Raw genomic sequence first — 6,021 nt, 5'->3', positions numbered from 1 at the left:
CTAAAAGAGATAATGCCACGGCAGACCAAAGGAACGAAGGGAGAGCAGAAACCCTTGAAGAGGACCTACTGTTACCAGATAGGTCACCTAGGAGAGAGAAGAAGGGAGATGAATAGGCTGATACCACCTCTTCTCTTATTCTCTAATCTCCAGCCCTTTCCTCTCTGGAACTAAACCTTGTCAAGTAAAAGATGACACAAGAACTATTAGATCAGCACCCTCTGCCTTAGGTACTAGAACAGTGGATACAAGGATGGAAATTTATCTGAGAACACGTAATCAACATGCACAGTCACAATGATGCGTTCAACTGCATCATTGATCTAAGCCTTGATCTAAGCCCTCATTGTACCCAAATTTTTCTTACATAGCACAGGCAATAATTATAATTAATCAAATGTGTTTGGGATCTGGTTTTGTAATTATTTTTATTGTTGTTGAACTTTGCCTCTCACTAGATTAAAAACTCTGAAAGCAGCAATTATGTTGAACCTGTTTATTGTTTCCTCTATAAGGCCTAGAAAAAACTTAAAATGAGTTCTCAATAAATATCTGGTGAATGCATTCATGATAATGAATAGCCCAGGGTTCTATAACATAGTGATTTACATATACTTTATCATTATGTTGCAATTATTATTTGTATAGAGGATTTTGTTTTATTTCCTAACCTACCTTTAAGCTCAAGGACAAAAGCATATAATTGTTCTAATTTCATTGAAAAAGGCTTTCTTGTCTACTTTCACACCACAATCCCTCCTATTATATCCCATGTATTTGTGGAAAAAGGAGAGAGACGGGCTGCTGTGGGTTGGAATGGATTCAACAGCAATTAACAACAAGAGAGACAGGAAGTTCCCTGGGCGATGCCAACGGGTAACACACTCAAACGCTAACCTAAAGGTTGAAGGTTCAGGTCCATTCAAAGGCACCTTGGAATACAGTCCTACCTATCTACTTTTAAGAAATTAGCTTTTAGAAACCATAATAGAACACAGATTTATCCGAATACACATGGGGTCACCATGAGTCAGGATTAACATCATGGCCAAAGGTTGTTTCAGAGAAAAAGCACAAGGAAATAATGGGAAGAACAATTTCTTGGGAGCATCATGAATGTAGTGCTGAGTGCCTGCTGAAGGAAAGGAAGGCAAGGAGGAAGGAGAGAGAAAATGAGTGAAGAGAGAAAGGGATCAAAAGGGAAAGAGGATACTGAGATATGGTCTATTCTTAAGGCCCTTAAGAAGCCATGATTCCTTAGGTGATGTATTACAGTTCTGGGCTCTTTGCCTGTGGCTGTGGTCCCACTTTGGAGGAAGTTCTGATACACCTGGAGCCCTGGTGGCCTAGTGGTTACATGGTCAGCAGTTCAAAACCACCAGCTGCTCCTCAGGAGAAAGATGAAGCTTTCTACTGTACAGTTACAGTTTCAGAAATTCACAAGGGCAGCGCCACCCTGTCCTACAAGGATCACTAGGAGTCAGATTTGACTCAATGGCTGTGTGAGTGTGGATTGACTAGAGAAACCAATCATAGACACTCAGATGTGTCTTTATGTCAAAGAGCAATTGTACATTAAGAAAACATCCCAGCCCAGTCCAGATGAAGTCCCTAAGTCCAGTATTACCGCATATGTCGAGACTAGTCCATAAATCCCAGGGACTGGTCTCTCATAAAAGCGGTTTTTCTTCTCCTCCTTGCCTCTAAGGAGAATTCTGACTGTAGTCTGTCCAATAGATGTTTGCTCATTTGGCGGTCCATGGTTCAATATTCATTGTCAACACCGTAGTTCCAATGATTGTAGTCACAGTATCGAGCCTACACTCAAAACAATGAACAAAACAATAAGGCCTAAAACAACCAGTTGTTTAGATTCTTTCTTTGCTACTTATAAGCCTGACTTATCTTATTGAACCTTGAGGCACAAAGAAAGTTACCAACCAGGAAAAGGTTTAGCCTCATGTGTTAGTCTGGGTACCTTAGAGAAACAAATCCACAGAAACTTATGTATAAGAGAGAATCTTATATAAAGGTTAAGTGCACATCAAGAAAACATCCCAACGCAGTGCTGCCCAAGCCCACAAGTCCAACATTAACCCATATATCTGACACCAATCCACAAAGTCCTCCTCCATCTCACTAAACACATGCAATGATGCCGACTGTAGGAGGAAAGCCGAGCCAGTGAATGTGTAAGCATCTCAGTGCTGCCATGGGTCTCCACACAGCTGCTCCAGCACCCAGGGCTGCATCGGGGTAGGTTCATGTGGCTTCTCCTTGGGGATGTCTTGCAGAAAGTGAGCCTTGCCAGCTGAAGCAGGGAACTGTCTAAGGCAGCTGCACCCTGGTCCAACCATCAGAAAGCAAGAGAACTGAGAACTAGAAAGGTGAGGCTCACTGAGCCATTTATCCCTCCTCCCTTCAATTAACTCCACACGTGTTTATTGGCCAGGTTGGCACAATAAACATTAACAATCTCACCTCATATTTGGGGTATTCACAGTATGCATGTTCACACAATGAATAAGACTTAAAACTTTTTAGAATTAATCTATATCAGTTATTTATTTTTCTACCCTTATGTTCTGGAAATATAAAGAATAAAAAAATAGAACATCTTACTGAACCCCGATGGACCCATATTTCAAATTTCAGCAAATACAAACACCTGATCAAACTTTGGTTTTTATTATTGGTAGTGTTGGTGGTCTGCTTTTTGCATTTTTTCCTCAAATCATTTCCCCTACATTTATTTCTAAAAAGTGAGTTCAAGGTCCGCCTAAATATTTTATTCTATTCCATTCTATCTGGGTTTTTTTTTAAGGCAACTGCAACTTCATTCATAAGTGGAGGAGCTTCATGCAGAACGACTTATGATTGGGAAATGTAAAAACCTATTGCTTATTCCTGCTCTAATTGTCGCTGGCAACTCACCCAGTGACGTCTACATAGGAAGTGGTAATCACAGCTCTGTAAGTCAAGCAGGATCATTACAAATGCCCTATTGGCTACTTGAGCAGGGTTTTACAATAATAAACCATCTATAATTATACAATTTTAAGCAAAAAAAATCTTGTATTTTAAGTCTCTTTAAGTGCCTTTGTCATTAAAATTAGGGCTATTGGGAGAGGAGAGGGCATTTGAGAAAAAACATCATGGCTGTAATGCACTAGAAGTTTTCATTGGAGTGGATATCAGGAGAGGGAATCTATTTTTAAAGAGCCAAAAGACACCTAAATGCAAAACATGGTTCCAAAAGTAATGCAAGCACATACGTATCACCTTCACTTTTTTTACTGCTGTGGATCCTGGGATCTTAGGAAGTGGGTGTTTCAAAATAGGAATTGGAGCATTTTGCAGAAAATCCCTGTCTTTTATCTGTTGAGAGTCTTTTGGTACCACATTTCATTCTCCTTGGATTTTAAATATTTTCCATTTTACATGTAGAAATAGAATAAATTTGCCATCCCTCAAATAAACTCCCATTGCTTCTGATCGCTTAAAACAAATGAGCTATTAAAAACCCAGTCTTGTAAAGTGAATTGCTCTAACTCTTTAGAGAAAATTAGTTTAGATTTCACCTTTTGCAAGGTTAAAAAAAAGTAAATAAAGAAATAAGTTCTTTTCTGTTATAGAAGGTATGGCAAGTGAAACAGCAGGGTGTAATTACTGAGTTTTGTGATTACCTTTTTTTTTAATGTGGAATTTCTTTAGAGCTTACCCTTATTTGCTTGGAGAGATTATTTTCCCAGAGATTCAATGAAATTTCTACGGTTTCTACAGAGAATGATACAAAGACCATCTAAATTACCATACAGGGCTCTCCCAAGATGCCAAATTTTATTATTACTAAATCCATGTGCAGCATTGCCCACAGAAGTCTTCTGTGAATTGCCTAGGGTCATGGTTTTGAATTTGCAACTGCTCCTCTGGTCTTCAAACGGTTGGAATATACTGCTTTTCTATGGGAATGCTAATACATAGTTAGAAATATTCCATTTCCCAAAAAAAGAGTTTTAACTGTTTTAGTGATATCTAATTTACATTCCATCAAAATCGCCCATTTTCCAGTGAAATTCACCATAAATACTCTTAGCAAACTTACAGAGTTGTATGTTATCACTATATTCTAATCTTAGAATATATCACAACAAAAAGATCTCTCTTGCTCATTTACAGTTACCACTTGTTTAAACACCAAACTGTAGGCAACTACTAATCTACTTTATGTCTGTGTAGATTGCCTTTTCTGGATATTTTATGTCAATAAAATTATACAATATATTACCTCGTGTTTCTGAGATTTAGTATTTAGTAGCTTGTATCAGTGTTTTTCCCCTCTTGATGTCAAATAATAGCCCGTTCTACCCACACACCACATATTGTCCATCCATGTAGTAGATGATGAATCTGTATTTTATTCATTTGTGTTTTTTCCCACTGTTAGTCATCAAAGGTAACATTTAAGTTTTGTTAGTACAAAATATGTAAGTTTTCATTCCTCTTGGTTATATACTTCAGCACGAGAAAATTGTGTTTAATATCTTAAGAAACTGATAAAGAAGTTTTCAGTTCTACTTCTTCCAAATGCCTGCCACAAGTTTTTATTGTCCTCTCAAATAAATTATAGGCATCCCAGTGGGTGTGGAGTAGTATAGCATTTTAATATGCATTGCTGATACATTGTTAATACCTTTTGCCTTGTACTATTTTAGGACCAGACAGACTCTTAGTTACCAAATAGTCATTAATATAGAACTCTGTTTTAGGTTCAGTAACTACAAATGCTAACAAACAAATGGTCTTAGACCCATGGGATTTGTAATCATTGAATTTATAGTGGGAAGAACACAGATATGAATATAAAACTTTTTAAAAATAATGTAAAAAGTGTGCATGATAGTTTCCAAATGTGTGTAGGAGTGTGTGTGTGTGTGTGTGTGTTTGAAATGAGAAAGAGTCAGAAACAAGTGATGCTCAGCAAATTTACAAATCATACAAAGTTACCTGTTCTAATCCATACCATCAAATCCTTCTAAGTACTAGAGGTGACCAGAACACAACAGATTCTTTGACACCATGAAATGATATAAATTGCTGAACTTTGAGGCTTGCTCAGGATTACACTTTTCTTAGTATGCAGATGCTCAAAATTCCAAAAGGAACAGAAAAATATTCAGATCAAGATACATGCTCATTTACTCAGACTACTAGTTTGATAAAGGTGGGCAATATAGACACTGGCTATCTAAATGAGGGGGGATACATAGAAATGAAGTGATTGGCTTACATACCATCATAGTATGTGTACAATTAAAATGATAGGGAGGGTGAAGTTAATCCTTCAAGTATAAATGGGATAATATAATCATTAGAGGAGCAAAAGAGTTGACTTGTGATGCCATGAATTACATAATATGATCCTAGCTATAGTCTTTTTATCTCACACCAAATGATGAGGGAGGACTATGCAAATATGAGGTGCTTGGGGTTCACCATAGCTTACTAGATAGCTTAGTGAAAATGCAACTATGGTTCCTGGCACTGTTGTGGGTGGAGCTATGAAACTAAGGTGCAAATGAAGAAGGACATGAAAGGGCAGCCATTTCATGACATAGAAGAGGTGATAGAAAAAGCGAGGGAGGTGCTGTCAGTCATCCAAATAGATGAGTTTGAAAACTGTTTCTAAGAATGGAATCACAGAGTTGACAAATGTATTCAGTGTAATGGAGAGTACTTTGAAGGTGATAGATTGCTTTGTAAAAGCAATTTAAATACATAGCTATGAAAAAAGAATTTGGTTTTTATTTGGTACCCCCTTGAATTCTCCATGCAATTTTTAAAATGTGCACCTAAAGTGATAGACTGTTCCTACAGAAATAACTCTAGCATTTTTCTTTTTTTTCGTTAGCATTTGTTTGTCATTTATTTTACAGTCCTTAGCTTCCTCCTTTGTTTTCCTTTTCCACTTTCTTTTCTTCCCTCCCTCATTCCCCTTCACCCTTTCCCCACTCATTTTCC

General features: G+C 37.4%; 1 protein-coding gene across 2 annotated transcripts in view; it reads left to right on the top strand.

Annotated features, from left to right (window-relative positions):
* CDH8 (cadherin 8) overlaps window positions 1-6,021 on the top strand; it is a 472,175-nt gene that overhangs the window by 445,413 nt on the left and 20,741 nt on the right. The gene's annotated exons all lie outside the window — the stretch shown is intronic.

The sequence above is a fragment of the Echinops telfairi genome, unplaced genomic scaffold (genome assembly GCF_000313985.2).
Source record: "Echinops telfairi isolate 266 unplaced genomic scaffold, ASM31398v2 ScPeMD7_2291;HRSCAF=2852, whole genome shotgun sequence".
Taxonomy (NCBI): Eukaryota; Metazoa; Chordata; class Mammalia; order Afrosoricida; family Tenrecidae; genus Echinops; species Echinops telfairi.
This window is presented reverse-complemented; position numbering and strand designations above follow the sequence as displayed.